This window comes from Pipistrellus kuhlii, unplaced genomic scaffold (assembly GCF_014108245.1).
Source record: "Pipistrellus kuhlii isolate mPipKuh1 unplaced genomic scaffold, mPipKuh1.p scaffold_m20_p_3, whole genome shotgun sequence".
Taxonomy (NCBI): domain Eukaryota; kingdom Metazoa; phylum Chordata; class Mammalia; order Chiroptera; family Vespertilionidae; genus Pipistrellus; species Pipistrellus kuhlii.
This window is the reverse complement of record NW_023425529.1, coordinates 69,833,586-69,852,935: the sequence shown is the minus strand read 5'-3', so window position 1 is coordinate 69,852,935 and position 19,350 is coordinate 69,833,586.

Sequence of the window (19,350 nt, the reverse complement as noted above, 5' to 3'; positions counted from 1 at the left end):
CTAGAGCTATTCAAGCATACAGTGCAGATAAATTGGAAGTGTTTGGAAGATGGGGGCCTGAAGGAGTAGCAAAGTACGTTAGAGCACCTTCTAAATTCTGAACTTTCGTGATTCTGTTAAATTATCCTCTATGACTGTAGTCTCAAGCTTATTTCACAAGAATATAACTGTTTAAAAGAGGCAGGGAGAACTATGATATTTTAATTTGTTATTACTTATATCTCCTCTAATAAATACTTAACCCTTTTCTACAAAAAAGGTTCTACTCCATCTTCTTTTTTACATAGCAACTTTGAACATACTATGGTATTACTGCTCTAGGTTGTGTTAAAAAGAAGAATACTCCACATATTTAAAACATTACATTTTACATGTCTCCAAGAAAGAGTTGAAATGCTTTCATGAATCAAAGCAGTTCTTTCCAGGTCAAAAGCTGGCAGACAATAGAACAAATGTTTGTTTTTACTCTTATAATTGAAGCTTTTTGTATATGATTTTTCAATTACACGTACAAAAGAAAAGGCATCTGTAGTTGTTTTTTTTTACTTAGCATTAATACTCTAAAATATTATTCCTCTTTCCAAACCACCATGAAAACGAATTGAACTTGCCAATTACTTTGCCCAATTAGAATTCAGAAATTCACATTTTCATATGCCAATAATTTACCATTTCTTTCCTTCCAACTCTTTCTGCTCTTTGAAATTTTCATTTATATTTAAATTTTGATTCCACCATTGTTCTTTCATGCAGTCATTTTTAACAATACTCAATAAAGAGTGACAACAGAGACTCTCTCTAATAATTGTCTGAGAGCTCTAAATTCTTAGTTTTTTTTCCTTTTTTTTTTACCAAAACCATACCAGATTAACATATTTTTTACTGTCCCAGTTACCAGTTTTCCTTCTGCACAATTATTCTTTTAGTTACACAGTGCATGAAACAATTTTCTTATGAAAACTGAAGTATAACAGGAAAATGCTAAAGTCCTTTCACAACACTGTCAATTCCACTCCTCAAAGATACTGCATAGAATGCATAACTGTGCATTTACATCAATATATGAGCCCCATAGAAAAATACACAGTATTGTTATATAGGTTTTAAAACAGCAAACATTACAATAATATCTAAGAGATATATCTTTCAACATTTATGTCATAATCCACAAAATGGGTATTTCATACTTTATCCATTTTCTTATCAGTGGACATTTAGTCATTTTAAGATTTAGCAATAATGCTATAGTGAATATCCTTGTACCTGCCTTTACCAGAACACAACACTTAATACTTTCTCCCTTCTCTGATTCAACTTCTATCTAAATGTCATTCTAGGTATCTCAAATATTCCTGATCTCTGGAATGCTAATTTCTCTTTTTACTTTCCTTAGTCTATGGTTGACCTTTTATTTATTTTGACACTTAAAATAGCCCAGTTGCTTTTACAGCCTCTTCTATACTCCTTGGGTCGGCAGCTAAGTAATTGCGGGTTTCACACACATATGGCTTCAGTTGAATTTTTAGGTTTGCAGACGTAGTACAAATGTAAAACACATTTTGTTATTTGGTAGTTGGCTATTCAGCTGTTAATCAGTGAAAAAAGTTTTTTGATCTGTTTTGTAGTTTTCGTTTGGCGTTCGTTGAAAAATGGAAAATCAAAAGGAACATTTTCGTCATATTTTGCTTTTTTATTTCCACAAGGGAAAAACGCATTGCAAGCTCATAAAAAGTTATGTGCTGTTTATGGTGACGAAGCCTTAAAAGAACTGCAGTGTCAAAATTGGTTTGCCAAATTTCGTTCTGGTGATTTTTCACTCAAAGATGAAAAACGCTCTGGTCGTCCAGTTGAAGTTGATGACACCCTAATCAAAGCAATAATCAATTCGGACTGTCACAGTACAACACGTGAGATTGCAGAGAAGCTTCATGTATCACATACATGCATTGAAAATCACTTAAAACAACTTGGCTATGTTCAAAAACTCGATACATGGGTTCCTCACGAACTGAAAGAATCACAGTTAACACAACGCATTAGCAGCTGCGATTTGCTAAAGAAACGTAATGAAAATGATCCATTTTTAAAACGACTGATAACTGGCGATGAAAAATGGGTTGTTTACAACAATATCAAGCTGAAAAGATCGTGGAGCAGGCCAGGTGAACCAACTCAAACAACATCAAAAGCTGATATTCATCAAAAGAAGGTTTTGTTATCAGTTTGGTGGGATTACAAAGGAATTGTCTACTTTGAACTCTTACCACCCAACCGAACGATCAATTCTGATGTCTACATTGAATAACTAACAAAATTAAACAATGCAGTTGAAGAAAAGCGGCCCAAATTGACAAATCGAAAAGGTGTTGTATTCCATCATGACAATGCAAGGCCACACACATCTTTGGTCACTTGGCAAAAATTAATGGAGCTTGGTTGGGATGTTTTGCCACATCCACCATATAGTCCTGACCTTGCACCATCTGATTACTTTTTGTTTCGATCTTTACAAAACTCCTTGAATGGTAAAAATTTCAATAATGATGATGATGTCAAATCGTACCTGATTCAGTTTTTTGCTAATAAAAACCAGAAGTTTTTTGAACGTGGGATTATGATGCTGCCTGAAAGATGGTAAAAGGTCATTGATCAAAATGGGCAATACATTACAGAATAAAGTTATTTAGTTCCATGAAAAATTTTCTTTGATTTTCTTTAAAAAATCCGCAAGTACTTAGTTGCCGACCCGTATTTTGACACTTAAAATAGCCCAGTTGCTTTTACAGCCTCTTCTATACTCCTTGGGATATTCTAGCTAATTTTCTTAATTTTTCTATGAACAAATTATGAGCATATACTATGTTACAAAGAGCTGTGCTAGATACTAGTACTGCAGCAGAAAACAAAACACTGGAGACCCTCCTTATGAGACAGAAAGGACTTGCTCATATATCTTGAGTTTCTTCTTATGTTGAATATGCCATAATTCCTGTAAAAGCTCAATATTTTGGGAAAGGTGACTTATGCTTATGATATGATATATATAAATGAGTTAGGACAACTATAAATTTAGTGTGATAGTTAACTTTTATGTGTCACCTTGTTTAAGCCTTGATGCCCAAATATGTGGTTAAACATTACCCTGTATCTTTCTGTAAGGTGTTTTTAGATCAGAGTAACATTTAAATTGGTGAAGCTTCAATAAAGAAGACTGTGATTCATAATGTGGGTGGGCCTCATCCAATCAGTTGAAGACCTTAATAGAACCAAAAGATCGACCCCTAAGCAAGAGGGGATTCTGCCAGAAGAAGACCGTTGGACTTGAATAGCAGACTTTGAATATGCCTGTCTCCACGACCACATGAGCCAATTTCTTAAAGCAAATACACACAAACACACTCTACTGGTTCTGCTTCTCTAGAGAAGCCTGACTAATGCACGCATTACAAGTAGTATGACAGCTTTGTTTTTACTCTGGGACCACTGGTAGGGTTGCAGGCACCTCTTTTTGCCCCTCCCTTTGGGAGACTCCCGAAGCCAGGTTGACTGTATCTAGTGCAATATCTTCCCATGAGAAATTGTACTTTACCACTGTGTTAAAAACATAGCACTTGCTCATGTGACTTACTTTCATAAACAAATGAGTGAATAGGACTTAATGCCATTTTCAAATATATACCCTTTTCTCCTTTTCACATGAATAGCATGTCACAGAGAGAGACTGCTTCATACTGAACCTCAAAGCGAAAAGGAATAGGGACTAGAGCTGTTACTAATTTATAAGCACAGAATAGAAATGTAAATAAAAGATAAACCTTGCTTCTTTAAATGCATTTGTAACTTCTGTTGCTAGAGCAGAACTAACCTTAATGAACCAATGCTGTCCTAATGGGTTGTTAAACTAATGAGATCCTTCATCACCAAAAAAAAAAAAAAAGAAAAACCCCCCAAAAAAACTTTATTAATATGATTGTGTGTGTGTATGGATGAATAGATGGATGGTTAGGTAAATTTATTTCTCCTCCCACTCTGTTAAGAGAGTACACATAAATCTCCTTGAATTCTGAAAGTAGTTTTTATACAAAAAAATAACCACTGCAAAATATGGGATGGAAAAGAAATAAGATTCTCATAGTAAGTTGTGACAAATATTCTAAGGAAAAAGCATTCACTAGCCTTCTACATTACTCTGATTTACTCTGTGTTTTACAAGCTCTCATATGAGAAAAAAAATACTGTGATTCTGTAAGACAAACAGCCTCAATAAAGAATTCACTCACTGGCCATAGCTGGTTTTGCTCAGTGGATAGAGCGCCCGCCTGTGGACTGAAGGGTCCCAAGTTCAATTCTGGTCAAGAGCACCTGCCTGGGTTGCGGGCTCGATCCTCAGTAGGGGGCATGCATGAGGCAGCCGATCAATGATTCTCTCTCATCATTGATGTTTTATCTCTCTCTCCCTCTCCCTTCCCTTTAAAATCAATAAAATATTTTTAAAGAATTCACTCACTGAATATAATATATAGTCATCCATATGTATCTTTAAGGCACTGCTCCAGGAACTTTCATGGACACCAAAATTCAGGAATCCTTATATAGTAAATTATGTATAACAGTGCATACAGTCTGCTCTCTTCATCCACAGATTACCAATTGAAGATCACAAACACAATCTGCACAGTTGGCTGATTGCACAGATTGTTTTCAATCTGTAGTTGGTTTAATTCACAGATTAAAAACCAGGAATATAGAAGGCTGACTGTATATTTATTGAAAAAACACTCATGTATATATAAATGGACCTATGCAGTTCAAACCCATGTTGTTCAAGGGTTTACTGTACATTGAACACCAGCTCATCTACAGCATATGGAAGGCACTGGTGACAAAGACAAACATGGTCTCTGCACTACTGAGGCATATATTAGAAAGACAACTATAGAAATACAGAATTGTTTTTAAGCATCCTAAGAGTAATTGCAGGCATCCTAAGAGTAATAAATGTAAGTTAAAATCCTGACATTTCCTGACAACTGTGTTCATTCCTCTCCTGTTCCTTACTGATTATCAGGTTTTGAGCTAGATGAATGAAGTCTAATATGGAGTAGTTCAATATTTAAAAATAAGATAAATTTTTCAATGAAAACACATGGCATTCATTAAAATTTGCAAGTGTAATTTTGGTATCTTTAGGTAAGCACTGTACTAAACATATGATGCATATTCAATGTTCTTGAATAAATTTTATCATCATTTATGTATTCAGTCTCTAAGGACAATCTGTTTGCTTCAATGACAGAGTTAAAATCCCTTAAACTTATGGTATATGAAAGAAACATATAAATCATTAATTATCAATCCTCATAGGCAGCAATAGGATAGATAATTGTAAAAAAATAAAATAAAATAATGGAGATTCTATTTATACCATTTAACCATTTGCTGGGGAAGGGGTAAGCCGAACTCCAGGGCATTACCAAAACAATATAGAACTATAAGCAACTACTCAACATTACACTGAACTTTCTGCTGGGGGAAATAGGAGCCTCGGCTGGGAATGTTAGGAAATACTGGAGAACTACCTTGGACCAGGGAACATTGAATATCTCCAACAGGACATATTCTAGGGTGTGTTTTTTTAATGTTCCAAGAAAGAGCTAGGGCAAGAGAAACACTATTTATTCACCTATAATGTACACTGAAGCATGCACAACCACTGTGAAAAGCTGTCTTGTAAAATGTGTGAAATTTGAATTAAGCCTTCTTACCCAGACCACTGTGACCAAGGATGAAAAACATACAGACTAGGCATGGAAATCTAACCTGTCACTGACAGAACTCTCTAAGTTATACTGACCCAAGTGTGACCTCTAGGAAGCATGTTTAAAAATAAAGACAAGTACGTAAAAGCAAACAAACAAAAAGCTAGTAGAAAAATTCAGTGTCCTCACACCATAGGGAATAAAGAAACTACAGAATTAATCCAGGAAGGTTGCTAAACAATAAGCACCACTTTAAAAAAAATCAACAACAAATGCTATAAAGAAATTTCAAGCAAAGTTAATACAATAATATTTTTATTCATTTCAGAGAGAAAGTAAGAGAGATAGAAACATCAATGATGACAGAGAATCATGAATGGGCTGCCTCCTGCATGTCCCCCACTGATAACCGAGCCCACAACCCAGGCATGTGCCCTTGACCAGGAATCAAATCAGGGATCTTTCTGTCCACAGGCAAATGCTCTAGCCACTGAGCATACTGGCTAGGGCCAAAATTAATATATATTTAAAATGCCCAATTTTCAACTAAAACTTTTGAGACACGTAAACAAAAATCAAAATGTGACATATGCATGGGATGGAGGGAGCAGCCAACAAGAAACAAAGTTCTAGAAGGGATCCCAGATATTGGAATTGATTAACAAAGACTGTTATCACATATTATAGCTATGTTTGAAAAATAAAGGTAAACATGTCTAAAAAAAATAAAAAAATATGCCCATGACATCTCATCAAAACAGAGAATAACAATATCAATAAAGAGTAATATAGTTATAAAAAAGACCAGATAGAAATTCTGGAGTTGAAAGTACAATAATTAAAATGAAAAGGTTACTGGGTAGGCAAACACACACACACACACACACACACACACACACACACACACACACACAAACAGAAAAAGAATCAAACTTGAAAAAAAATCAATATAGATTTTTCAGTCTGAGGACAAAGTCAAAAGAAAAAGAAATTTTTCAAAGCCTTACTGGCTTATGGGGTAACATCAAGCTTATTAACACACACCTAATGACAGTCCTAGAAAGAAAAGACAAAAAAAAGTTAGAAAAATACTTGAAGAAATAATAGCCAAAGACTTCAAAAATTTGGTGAAGAAATATTAGCCTACTTCTTCAATAAGAATAGAATAAAATGAAAGAACAATAGAATAAAATAAAATGAAAGAAATCTACATTAGGTACATCTTAGGTAAATTGGCAAGAGAATATTGAAAATAGCAAAAGAATAATTTTCTACAATGGATTCTCAATAATTATTAAAGAACATTATAAACTGATGAACCAAAAGACAGATATAAAGACAGTAAAGCAACAAGCAGACTGTCAAATTACAGCGGGGAAGGTAGGGATATCTGGGGGAGATAAGAGATCAACCGAAGGACTTGTATACATGCATATAAGTACAACCAATGGACACAAAACTCTGGTGAGGGAGGGTATGTATGGGATGGGGGGGCAATGTTAAAATATGTATACAGATAATAATTTAATAATAAAAAAATAAAATAAAAAATAATTATAATTAAAAATTATAATAGCTCTGACTATACATCAGAAACCACTGAAATAAGAGAAAAATTGCATAACATCCTTTTTTTAAAGAAAAAAAAAATATCTGTCAACCAAGAATTCTACTCAGTTAAACTCTTCTTCAAAAAATGAAGCAGAAATTAAAATACTCCCAGCTAAACAATAACAGAGAACTCATTGTTAGCAATTAGGCACTAAAAGAAATACTACAGAGAATAGTCAAGCTAAAACAAGAGGGCATTTAATGGTAATTCAAGTCTATACCAAAAAAGGGTGTTAATAAAAGTAATTACATAAGTATTATGAGAACGCAAAATTTTATTTGTATCATTTTTATTTTATTACCAAAAAACTGCTTAAATCAGTAGTTATAAAAAATTTGCTAGATTTCTAACTAGTAATGATGCAATTCATATGAAAGTAGTACAAGGAGGGAAGGGGAATATTAGAGAATACAGTTCCTCCTTTATCCTCTGTTTGCTATGTCATTGTTGGAGTCCTTACTCCTCAAACCCTAGGCCCTTGATCCTGCCCAACTATACCAATTGTTGGGAACACAGTTCCTTCATCCTGACTGACTACACCAACTGTTGGGTCTGAGCCCCTCTGCCAGGGGCTGTTCCTTCTTGGACGCAAGGTAGTAGACGGAGAAGGCATGAGAAGTTGTGGGTATATAACAGGATATTTATTTCAGAAACCAATGGCCAAGTAGCCATTGGTAACAAGGAGCTAGTAGACAAAGCAGATCTTCAAAGTAAAGTCCCATACAGTAGTAGCATACTGGCTTGGTAACAGCACATCTTTCTCACACAGCAGCACCCTGATGGTCACTAATACATCTTCCCCATAATGCAACCCCATACTGGCTGGTCAGTAATAACTTTATACTACTTAGACAGAAGAGGCTTCTTGCCAAATAGTGACCTTAGTCTTATTTATTTTAATTTTTTTATTGATTGAGGTATTACATATTTGTCTTCATGACCCCATTACCTTCCCACCCCCTCCCACTTATTCCATATGCATGCATATAAGTCCTTTGATTGATCCCTTCCCCTTTCTCTCCCCTCCCCTACCTTCCCTCTGAAGTTTGACAGTCTGATCGATGCTTTCCTGTCTCTGGATCTGTTTTTGTTCATCAGTTTATGTTGTTCATTATTTCCCATAGATGAGTGAGATCATGTGAGATCTATCTTTCTCTGACTATTTCACTTAGCATAATGCTCTCCAGTTCCATCCATGTCATTGCAAATGGTAGGAATTCCTTCATTTTTAGTGCAGGGTAGTATTTCATTGTGTAGATGTACCACAGTTTTTTAATCCACTCATCTGCTGATGGGCATTTAGGCTATTTCCAAATCTTAGCTATGGTAAATTGTGCTGCTATGAACTTAGGGGTGCATATATCCTTTCTGATTGATGTTTCTAGCTTCTTGGGATATATTCCTAGAAGTAGGATCACTGGGTCAAATGGGAGTTCCATTTTTAGTTTTTTGAGGAAACTCCATACTGTTCTCCACAGTGGCTACACCAGTGTGCATTCCCACCAGCAGTGCATGAGGGTTCCTTTTTCTCCGCATCCTTGCCAACACTTGTTGTTTATTGATTTGTTGATGATAGTCATTCTGACAAGTGTGAGATGGTAACACATTGTTGTTTTGATTTGCATCTCTCAAACAATTAGTGACTTTGAGCATGTTTTCATACACAAGAACTGGTACTGACCCCAGTCTTTTGTGCTATAGAAGGGCACACTTGCTCAGTGTATATACAGATTACTATGGTCTTGCTCTTGCACACCCTTTGTGTAGTTCTTGGACAACCTGATTAAGATTCCCAAGCTCAGAGTGACCTTGAACATCCAGCATACTCTAGACAGGACCCCACAAGAAATTAGAACAATTTTTTTTATATATTATTGAAAATAATATTAATCTGAAGTAGACTGTTTAAAGATATGGTGATAATTATCTTCCCCAAGTCAATCAAGAAGCAGCCACTCAAAAAATGTAAAAGGTACTCACAATAAATTTAAAACCACATGCGCGCTCGCGCACAGCACACACACACACACACACACACACACACACAAATCTATTTAACGGACAAAACAAGAGCTGAGAAAACAGGGTGAAAGACATTGAAAATCAATGTTAGTGGCTATTCCAAAATCAGGCAAAATGGCAAACAAAAAATGTTATTTGCAAAAATGGGTATTTTATAATAAGCATATGGTCAATATGATACCATTGTAATTTAACCTAGTTATTAATAATAGAATGGTAGCAAAGGGAAGGCCAAACAGCATAGGCATTCATTTGTGCAGCTTTGCCAAGAAGCTGCAGTTTAATACTCTCTCCAGGGGACCACCAGTCTGTTCCCCATAGATCCCTGGGGGAAAGGACTGGACAAAGGGAGAATAAATGCAAGCCCAATAAAATCTGGGTGAAATAGGGAAGGTACTTGTCTGTCAGTCACACCTGAGAACAGGTCATTGACCAGAGTAGGTGTGGCCACTGCAAGCCTGGGAAGATTTGAATTATTTAATCCCTGAAACAAAGGAGTTTGCTTTCTTGGTTGCTCATACATGACTCCTGGCCTGCAGGACTCTCGTGCTCTTGCAATCTTGCATTTGGCCACATGTCCCACACCCATGCAGACCCTAGACAATGGACTAATGGGTTGCAACTAGCCTGATGCTACACTGGACCTAGCTCCACCATGGAATGGAAATGCTGGACTCTGACTTTGCTTCAAGCTTTACTGAATCCCCAGCTACACATCTTCCTGGACTGGATTAAGGGAAATGGGACTTTAGAAACCCAAGGATATAACAATGACATTGTAGAATTCATATTTGACAAGTCCACTAAGACAACAAAGAGGGGAAAGAAGAGCATGTGATTTTGTTTTTCATGGTGCATTACATGAATTATAAGATGTTAAAACAACTTTGCATTACTGAAATTAGTCCCACTGGCTGTGGTGAATAATCCTTTTTTAGATAATGCTGAATTCTGAATATCTAGAAAGATCAAAATAACCAAGTCACAAAAATCATGCTTCATTCTTAAAAAAGAAGTGTACACCAGGAAGAAAAAAAAATTGGAAAGTACTCAGTTTTTAGGATACCCTTGAGTAACCATTAAAGGATAATCAGAGGATTGGGGATCACCTTCCTTTTGTAAAATAAAAGTGCCCTTGTAAGCTGAGGACTATCTTAGAATGATTTTAGGAAAGAACATAAGAAGTTGAAGATCTAGAAATTACCTGTGTACCTTGATAGAATTTCCAGTTTGATTACCACCAATTTAAACCATAAATGTTAGTAATGGGAGGAAGCTAAAGAAAACTGGAAGAAAAGAGATGCAGGATTGAAAGGAATTAACTTGTCAATAGGCTAGAGCCTAGTAGAAAACTTCACAGAAAGAAGTTAATGATACAGGAGTAACCAAGGAGAAGATATAAAATCATAGTGGTAGACTTCTGAGATGGCTCCCAGTGACCTCCACATCCTGGCATCCATGCCTTTGTGTAATGCCATCCCTTTGAGTGTGCACTGGACCTAGTGACTTGCTTCTAATAATTAATCTTATGTGATTTTAAAAAATTTACTGAGAGAGAGAGAGAGAGACATCTATTTTTGTTCTACTTATTTACTCATTCATTGGTTACTTCTTGTATATGCCCTAACTGGAGATCCAATCCCCAAGTATGGCATATCTGAAAGATGCTCTAACCAACTGAGCTACAAATGTGATTAAATGTAATTTCCATGATTAGATTACAAAAGACTTTGACTTCAGTCTCTCTTGCTCTGTCTCTCTTCCTTTCCCACACATAAAGATTCCTCCGTTTGGGTAAAACATGATGCCATATCATAGGCAGCCCTGTGCCTAGGCCTTCAGGGCAAATAACTTACGTCTCCCATCAGTCAATGGCCAGACCTGAGTCCAGCCAATGCATGTGACTGAGGTTGGAGCTTCCCCTGTGAGACATCTGTAGCCCAGCCCAGCCCAGCCCTTGACGGCAGCCATGTAAGAGCCTCTGAGTCAGAATGACACAGCTAAGCTGTATATAGATTCCTGACCCCTGAAATTGTGACATAATAAATACTTGTTGTTTCAAGCTGCTAGATTTGGGGAATAATTTGGTATGCAGCAATGGATAACTATTGAAGACATGATTATCTAATATTCTAAAGTTGGTAATAGTTACATAGTAAGCACTTAGGATACAAAAGTCTGATGTAGTCTTACCTTAAGAATCAATACCAGAAATCTTATATTATAACAAAACATATATAGACATATACCTTTATATGCAAAATAAAATGAAGTCAGAGGATGGAACTGATAAGGTTTTCCAATTCCCAGCTAAAGTCACCTTTTCTCATCTTCAGTTCATTCCCATCCTGTCTATATGTCCACTTACATTCCCCCAGTGCAGACAGAAGAGTGCACATGAGAAACATGCCATATAACTAGCCAGATGCACTATTGCTCTTGGATGTAGGTTAGGGGCTTTATGCAGAACTTGAGATGATTTACATTATAATTCAAATTTCAGGCAGGGAAGAAATCACCATTTTTGTGTTGATAGCTACCTTGACTCATAGAAAATAATCTAAATAATTCCTGCCACAACTATCTATTTTTTAACCTACAAAATAAAATAACATAACTGTAGTTAAGAATTTAGTCATTGTTGCCGAAACTGGTTTGGCTCAGTTGTAGAGCATCGGTCTGCAGACTGAAGGGTCCCAGGTTCGATTCCGGTCAAGGGCATGTACATTGGTTGCAGGCACATCCCCAGTGGGGGGAGGGGGGGTGCAAGAGGCAGCTGGTTGATGTTTCTCTCTCATCGATGTTTCTAGCTCTCTATCTCTCTCCCTTCCTTTCTGTAAAAAAATCAATAATATATATATATGTTTTTTAAAAGAATTTAGTCATTGTTAAAATGACTATAGATTAATAAAGCTCCTAGGAATTTCCTTCAAAGTTTATTGGGCTTCTGATTTCTCATTTTTTATGAAATAGCATTTGCTATCCACAGCAGGGGCACTCTTCTTATAAAGTTTCAGCAAAATGTCAGCATCTCCCATGGAGAGAGATGTCAGCACTATATCCTGAGCAAAGATACTGAAAATGATCAGATTTCTTTGTGTGTGTGTGTGTGTGTTAATATATATATATATATATATATATATATATATATATATATATATATATATATATATTCTTAAATGTTTTTATTGCATTCAGAGAGAGGAAGATGAGAAAGATGAAAATATTAATGATGAGAGAGAATCATTAAGTGATTGCCTCATGCACGACCCCTATTGGGGATCAAGCCCAAAACCCAGTCATGCACCCTGACCAGGAATCACACTGGGACCTCCTGGTTCATGGAGCTATGCTCAACCACTGAGCCACACTGGCTAGGTGGGTTATTTCATTTTTTAAAGTGTCAGAATATTGTGAGGTAACATTTACGCAGCATATATCATTGACTTAATGTTTTTTGCCCTGGCTGCTGGGTACCTGAGTGGGTTAGAGTGTTGTCCCTATGTGCCAAGGTTTCAAGTTCAGTGCCCAGCCCAGCTGGGATGCATATAATAAATACATGGAGGAGTAGGGGTGGAACAACAAATCAATGTCTCTCTCTCTCTCTCTCTCATTTCTCTAAAATATTTTTTAAAAGCCTTGTACCTTTCTTGTTTGACATTTGAGTAGCTCATATAGAGTCCACAATACACTCATTTTATACTGCATTTGAGAAAAAAAAAGTAATGTTTTAATCCTAAAATATACTTTATTTCCTTTTCTTATGGGAGAATTTCCTCTCTTGTGAAAGTGTACACTAAGCACAAAATAAACCACATTACTCACAGTAAGCCTATTTATCCATTTGGAATATGCTTATGGAGACAGATTTTTTTCACCACATAAAGAAGTGCCACAGATATTGTTCTAAACTAAGTAATCCATTATATATTTGAGTAAATCTGACTGTTTAAATAGTCTCAGTGCTTAGTAAAAATTAAATTTGGCTGATTGTTTTCTAGGGTGATTATTAAAGGACAAAACAGAATGTTAGAGCTACAGCATTATTGGCAAGGCTGGCCTGTTTGCCTCTCTCTATAAATGAGTAGCCAATGGAATTCCATGTGGTTATGACAGTGTCTCAAGCAATCCATATCTCTCAATTGAATGTTTTTTGGGGGGGAACTAATGTCTTATTTATCGTCTATACTTCCTCTTTTCTTTATGTTCTTTGCAGCTGCCTTAATCAGACCTGCATCATTTTTCCCTTTCTTTTAAATTCAAATATTTTATTTTTTGAAATAATTTATAGAAAAAATAGCCAAAACTCCAAGATCTCCTTCAACAAAAATAAACAATTGTTAACATTTCACCACATTTGCCCCATCTTATCCTTCTCACCACCTCCATAGATATATATACCTATATATCTATACACACATGCACAATGTATATATACACACGTACATTTATAAATACACACAGGTGTATACGTATATCTTAGTCTGTTTCAGAACCTTTCGAGAGCAAGCTTCAGATGTGATGCCCCATTATCCCTAAATACTTTGAAAACTCCAGTTTGTATTTCTCTAAAACCAGAACATATGTTTATATAATTACCATATAACCCTTCAAATCAGGTATTCAACATTGATATATTACCATCAACTACCCCATTGCAAATTTGCTTACTATCCCGCTATAATAGCTTTGCTAGTTCTCCTATTGAGATGTCATATCTAATCCCTCTCTTTGAATCTGGCTGGCATTAATGATTGCTTACCATACAATGCATGGACCTCTGAACTGCCATATGAAAAATCTGATTCCCTGAGAGCACTAGAGAGAGGTCTGAGAGCCCCACTGAGGCCACCCTTCCAGCCCTCCCTACCAAGTTTCTAGAAATGTGATCAAGGACATACTGGGCCCTCCACTCTTGCCCATCTGCCAATGTTCAATACCTCATTGCACAGAAAGACTGTTCAGATAAGTCTGGTCCAAATTTCTCACCTACAAAAGCATCAGATATAATACAATGGCTATTGTATTCTGTCAGTACAATTTTGCCCAGAAATTGGTCATAAAAACACCTCACAATGTCTCATTCTCATTTTTCTTTCTAGTCCAATATTCTAGAGCACATGTGTCAATCACAAGGCCCGCGGGCCAAATCTGTCCCGCCAGGCCTTGCAATGTGGCCCGCACCGCGCTGTCATCACTGCACTCCGCTGCGTTTCCATCACAATGACAGTTTATGACTGTTCAGTAAACCATTTGGCCCGCAATTAAGGCTGGATTTTAGATTTTGGCCCCTTCTCTGATTGAGTTCGACACCCCTATTCTAGAGATATGCTCACACTTACTTATCCTGTTTTACAGACTCCTTCAATTTGGGGCAATTCTTGAGTTTCCCTGTCTTTTATGTGCTTATGGTTTTACACAGAATAGGTCTTACAGTCTTTAAAATGGTTTTCAGTTGGGCCCATCTGGAGATTCCTCATGACCAGACTCATCATACATTTTTGTTGTTGTTGTTGGGAACACCACATAAATGATATTGTGCTCTCTGTGGCCATTTCACATCAGGAAGCGTACAATGTCAACTTGTCCCAACATTAGTGATATGAATTTTGATGACTTGGTCTTAGTGATGTTTAACAGCTTTCTCCCCTTTAAATGCTCAAGTTTTCAGTAGGCAATTGATTAGTATTTTGTGGGGAAATATTCCAATATTATAGTGATATCCTATTCCACAAACTCTACCTACCAGCCCTAACATTCAATGGACAATTTCCAACTGAATCATCTCATTTGATGGCTATCAAATGATGATCCTCTATTTCCAGCATTTATTGGAACTCTTCTTGTGAGGAATAGCTTTTCATTCTTCTACTTACTTGATTATTCACTTTTTAAAAAAAATTTTTTTCAGGGAGGGAGGGAGATGGCTAGAGAGATAGAAACATCAATGAGTAAGAAACATCATCAATCAGCTGCCTCCTGCATGCCCCCTACTGCAACCCGGGCATGTCCCTTGACCAGGAATCAAACCAGTGACCTCTTGGTTTATGGGTTGATTCATCCACTGAGCCACATCATCTGGGTTTCATTACTTGTTAATGTGTAGTAGCATTCATTAATAGATTTATTTCATTAAAGGAGTAGTAACCTATTACTAGTAGTATTTTGATACACAGGTCACCCTCTATTTGTTCATTGGAAATTCCTGCAACTAGTGGTTTGTTTGTTTTTTCTTTTGAGACATCTTTGTTATATTTGAGGACTGACTTATTTTTTTGCACAAAATACTTAAGTCACATCTTGGACCTTACCTGCCCCCATCCTGGAATCAGACAGCTCTTTTAATTGAGGGTGATATTTAAAAGCAAGTTCTGAGCATTAATTACTCCTGGGACATCATTATTTCTAGGACCTCTCAGAACTAGGAAACCTAAATATTACATTTATATACTTTTACATATTTAATATATTTTATGAATTCACACTGATGCCTCATTTTATCATCTAATATCTAAAGATTCTTTCAAATTTTCCCAACATCTATGATTATATTATATCTCCTCTGGCTCTTAGAAAGTTGACTCAACATATATATTCACTTGCTCAATTTATTGTATTTGTCTGATGTAACTTATCCCCCAACACATCAACCATCTCTTCCTCTTGCCACTTCTATAGAACTACACCTGGCCCATTATCTCTTTTTTTTTTAAGCCCACCATCTCATGCCTCCCCTCCATGGGACTCTCAATTCTAGAGTGATTATTCATGTAACTCCTCATCCTCTCTCTTTGCCCCATGTATTTGGTTGCTGTACTGACAGTGCCAGGAAGAATTAAAAAATCATATGACATGACCTGGCTGGTTTGGCTCAATGGATAGAACGTCGACCTGCAGATTGAAGGGTCCCAGGTTCAATTCCAGTCAAGGATGTGTACCTTGGTTGCCGGCACATCCCCAGTGTTGGTTGTGCAGGAGTTCAGCTGATCAATCTCTCTCTCTCATTGATGTTTTTGACTCTCTATCCCTTTCCCTTCCTCTTTGTAATATATATATATATATATATATATATATATATATATATATATATCAAATGACATAGCTACAAAGGAAAATTAGATGATCACAGCGCATGAAAGGAAGACTATTATCTGAGAAAAAGGAAATAAAAGAGGGTGGTATAAGCTAAAGCTTGTGCAACCCCCAAAAAGATTTCATGTTGAAATCCTAACCCCCAGTGAGACTGAATTTAAATATGGAACCTCTCAGGAAGTAATTAAGTTAAATAAAGTAATATAAATGGGGCCCTGACTCAATGGGATACATGTCCTCATTAGAAGAGACACTAGAGATTTCTTGTTCTCTCTGTCTCCACATGCATGTTCTGAGGAACAGCCTTGTGAGAACACAGAGAAAAATTGGTTTTCTACAAACCAGGAAGAGAGTTTTCACCAAAACCAAATGAGCCAGAACATTAGTCTTGAACTTACAACCTCCAAAACAAAATGAGATCCCTAAATGCAGTCATGCTGCCACAGGTTTCACATATTCTTGAATGAGCTACATTCATAGAGACTGAGCTTTCTATCTTGTAGCTTTGAAGTTGGGTTTTACTACCAAGAAAATCTACTCAACCCAAACCTTTAGTTATTTGTTTCTTTATTTGATCCATTAATTTAACTAGTCAAGTCAAACTAGTTAAACCACTTGCCAATATGGATGCCTCCTCAGATATACTCTATTACATCACTACCAATTTTCTTCTCATTTACTTCTGCTCTTGTTTCTCATTGCATTTTATTGAGGTAAAGGTAGTAAGACAATAATCCACATTTATGCAACCATCTAATTCTTACCATTAGCAAAATCAATAGATAACATTTATAGTAAAAACACTAATAAAAAAAGGGAGGAGAGAAAAAGGATACACCATTCAAAAGGAAAAGCAGATTCATTAAGATCTTAAAATTTATTCATAAATTTAAATTAAATTCACTAAATATGCATTATTGTTATTCTACTGATATAAATATTTAATAATGTAAACACTAAAAATGACACATAACCACTTAAAACAAAATAATGGTCAGTTCCCCAAACAGAAATGATGAGATTACACACACACACACACACACACACAGCAAACCCAAGTAAAACTCTTCATTGTGCTCCTAGATCCAGAAATTGTAACTCCTGTAATATTATCCTGAGAAAGTCACAAGGAAGGTTGTGGTAACACATTAGACATCATCAGTATTATATACAGATATCAGGGTAAAGTCAAACCATATTAATACAAACCCATTCTCCTGAGACAATAGAAGAATATTTACATTATCTATTAGGTTTTCGGTGTTTTTTGTTTGGTTTTTCATTTCACAATTAGTGCAGTAATGACAGAGAACTAACTTTAAATTCCATAGCCCAAACTTTTGGTTCTAATTCTGTTGAGATAGATTTTAAGCATAACAACAGCTTAAATTATACCTTAAATTTTTAAAACATTCATATGTGTTATTTTATCATTCAGGAAGGAGTGCTATAAGTGAAGCAGTATTTTGTAAAATTCATCTAGGGAAAAACTATTAGAAAAAATTAGAAAATGATAGCAGGAGATATACTAGCAGACCCTTATTAGAAACAAAATAAAAAAACAGTAAGAAGATTGTAAAGGGAAAAAATTGCTACCTTAAAACAATAATTAAAAATTGAAAAGTTACCTTTAGAACTGGAGCACAATATAAGCAAAATGTAGGAGAGTAGTGGACAGTGTTGACTCCCAGAGGACTGGGTCACTTTCCACTTCTTGCTTAGATTTCCATCATTCCTGGAGATGAAAACATGAAGGATGTCCAAATCTCCAGCTTCAGAAATAGGAAGCATCAGGTTTGAAGAGAAAGACGACAGAAGAAGCCAAACAAGGTGTATATATATCAGTGATTCTGAAGCTACTCTATCAGCATCACCTGGGAATGCTGAATACCCAATCACTGGGTTCTATCTCTCATCTACTAAATCAGTTACTCCTCAAGTAGAGCTCACTCTTTGTGTGTTAACTAGCTCTCCAGGTGTTTCCTATGCATACTCAAGTGTGAGAGCCATGGTATACTGGCCAGTGTTTCCAAAACTTCTCTCATGATGAGAATCACCTGGTGGAGTTGTTAAAATACAGATTCCTGAATCCCAACTAAGAAGTGCTAAACTAGAATTTTTGGGAACATATAGGTAAAATTGTATACTTAACTAGTGCTCTAAGAGAGAAGTTTGGGAAACACTGGGGTATACCAAGTATACAATTTTACCTATATGTTCCCAAAAATTCTAGTTTAGCACTTCTTATAATAGTTGGGATTCAGGAATCTGTATTTTAACAACTCCACCAGGTGATTCTCATCATGAGAGAAGTTTGGGAAACACTAGATACCCAATGGCTACAACAGAAGAGATTGGAGTAACAGGAAGAACTCATTTCAGCTGAAGACCTGAGAGAGTGGCTTTATGAGAGAGGAGTTCTAGCCAAGAATTTTAATTTAGTCACTTAATAGATAATTATTTCAGTTTTCACATACTGAAACAATGCAATCTTATTAGAAATGACAGCCCCCCCCCCAAAAAAAAAAAACGATATGTAGGAAAATAAACAAATTATAAAAATCTAAATCAAGATATTTTACAATGCAAAATCAATTTGAATTACTATTTCACTTTATTTGGGACTGTCTATTCCAACTCCTCCTAGACACACAATTGCTCTATCATAATATCATCATACTTTTCTGAAGATTCATCATATTCAGCTGAAGAATATTCTTTATAAAATTTTATTTAGTAATATATTTTACTATTATTATATTCAGAATTGCTATACTTCTGTTTTGTTTTGTTTTCCCCCCAGCACAGGGCTAGGTGTTTCTAAACTATTTTCATAAATGTAATAAAAACTAAAATAAAATGCTA